We start from the raw sequence: 2689 nt of genomic DNA on the forward strand, positions 1-2689 counted from the left end.
CCTGATGAAAGCTTAATGATATATAAAAGAGAGTGAAATTTCAACACAGTTGTTTTTGCGACTGTGAAGCAAATAAGTGGTGATGCTGTGATATGCCGTGATGTAAGCTTTTATGCTTCTGTCACCTGCCCTGCCCATGTAGGTATTTGGACTTCTGACTCTTGATCTAAACCAACTTATCATTGTATAGATAAAGAAACTGAAGCTAGAGTAGTTAAGGGATTGACTAGAGACAGAGGAGAGACTGTGACCTGGGTCTCCTGATGCCAGTCTCTGCTTTCTATCATTCAACATAATTGCAAATGACTACCAGTGTGACTTCATGGTGACACTCAAAGTGAATACATGTCCTCATGTGAATTGAAGTCCAGCCTTCTTGGCTTCTTATGAGACAATAGAGAGAGGCATTGAAATTCGCTGAGCACTAACTTTCCAGTTAGGAAACATGAAACTTAGTGCTAAAATTACAATTGTCCAAGGTATTTTCAAGATGGAATAAAATGTTTGATCTGTTGGTTTCCGCATCAGCAGAACATTATAAATGAAGTGCACACTTATCCGAGGTCTTTATTGCCAAAATGTAAATGTTAGCCAGGCTCGGTGGCTCAGCCTATAATCCCACACTTTGGAAGGCTGAGGTGAGTGGATTGCCTGAGCCCAAGGGTTTGAGACCCGCCTTGGCAACTTGGTGAGACCTCATCTCTACAATAAATCAGAATTAGCCGAACATGGTAGCTCATGCCTGTAGTTCCAGGTACTTGGAAGGCTGAGGCGGAAGGATCGCTGGAGCCCAGCAAGTCGAGGCTGCGGTGGCCGGGAGCGGACACTACACTCCAGTCTGGACAACAGAGTGAGACTCCAACTCAAAAAAAAGTGTGCCTATATTGTTCATGACAGCAATAAAGATGAGAATATTTTAAAATAGAGGTGATGATGAAATAGAATCCTCAAGTTCTCCCACCTTTGCTTTCAACACAGACATAGTACAACAGAGGTGCACTTTTCTATCTCCTTGTGAATTTTAGGCATTTTGTTAAACTTGGCTTTGTGTCTTGGACTGGGATTTCCTTCCTCACACTCAGCTTTAGGAGAATTGATCACTAACAATTACATGGATGGATAACATTGACAAATAGTAGTACTTAAAATGATAATGAACCATTCTCCAAAGTAAAAAATTGAAGCTTTTTCCTTTCAACCATGAAAGTTAAGTTTATATCTGAGTGCCTATTTTTGATGGGCAAGATCATGTAAACTAACAGGGGCCTGTTATCTTGTAGATTTATCTCAAGAAAGTTTGAAGCCAGATCTCTAATTAAGAAGAAATGACCAGAACAGGACCGCTTAATATTTAAAACACATTCAACATTTCATATTTTAAAGATTAGTTAATATTATCTCAAAATCAGATCTTTCAAACATTACAATATTTGAATTATATTTCAAGAATTAACTATCTTGTATATATTTTCCTGTTCCAAGTCATATCTCATTCATAATAAAGTACCCATCTTCTTTCAAATCTCTCACATTTTTCAGTGTTTGTGCATAACTGCCATACTACTTTGTGTTTTGCCTGAAAGCATATAAGAAAGTGATTAATAGCAATTTCTTTGGAGTCAGACAACCTAGGTGTTAATCCTGAATCTTTGACTTATGAGACACATAATCCTAGCTACTATTATTCTCTTTGTCATGTATTATTTACTTATCAACTATATAAAGATGGAAATATTAAAGCCTCAATGTGCTTGTGAGGACAAAATAATACCATATCTGCAGAGGGCCTAACACAGAGCCTGTCACATGCTACAGATCCAAGTAATGGCAGCTATAACATTCCTTCACTGCAGAAAATGAATATTAAAGTTAGAAATTCTTTAAGTGTATTATAGATTAGAAAAAAATGCTATATTTTTCCAGTGTAAAGAGCTACACACGAATCCATCAGCTGCTTAAATGTATTTAGCAAATTTTTTTCCACCCTCCCACCTCAGTCCCCAACTCCCTCCTCTCCTTCTCCCCTTTCTTTGCTCTCATCACCCCTGCTCTGCCCTGGAGGGTTCCTCTGCCTAGCCGTAGTTGTGGAGGGGACCTGCTGTTCACCACTTCAGGTCTGGGAAGAGATGGCTGCCCTTAAAGACAAGCACACAAGCCTGTAATCCTAGCATTTTGGGAGGCTGAGGCTAGAGGATTTCCCGAGCCCAGGGGTTCAAGACCAGCCTGGGCAGCTTGGTGAGACCTCATCACGACAATAAATCAAAAAATTAACTGGGTGTGGTGGCGCATTCCTGTGGTTCCAGCTACTTGGAAGGCTGAGGCAGAAGGATCACCTGAACCCAGCAGGTCAAGGCTGCGGTGACCGTGAGCGTGCCACTGCACCCCAGCCTGGGCAACAGAGTGAGACTCTAACTCAAAAAAAAAAAAAAAACCTCAAAAGCAAATTATTAATTAAAGCTGCAAGGTCTGGGGGAAGCAAGATAGGTGGACCAACACTAAAAAATGATTGTATTTATGCTTCTGTTTAGATGTCAGATACAATATGATCTTTGAAAATTAAAGAAAACCAAGCTGGGCTCGGTGGCTCAGCCTGTAATCCCACGCCTTTGGGAGGCTGAGGTGAGTGGATTGCCTGAGTCCGCAGGTTCAAGACCCGCCTGGGCAGCGAGACCTCATCTCTACAATAAAT

Source organism: Carlito syrichta, unplaced genomic scaffold (genome assembly GCF_000164805.1).
Source record: "Carlito syrichta isolate Samal-C Ts95f unplaced genomic scaffold, Tarsius_syrichta-2.0.1 Scaffold123258, whole genome shotgun sequence".
Classification (NCBI taxonomy): Eukaryota; Metazoa; Chordata; class Mammalia; order Primates; family Tarsiidae; genus Carlito; species Carlito syrichta.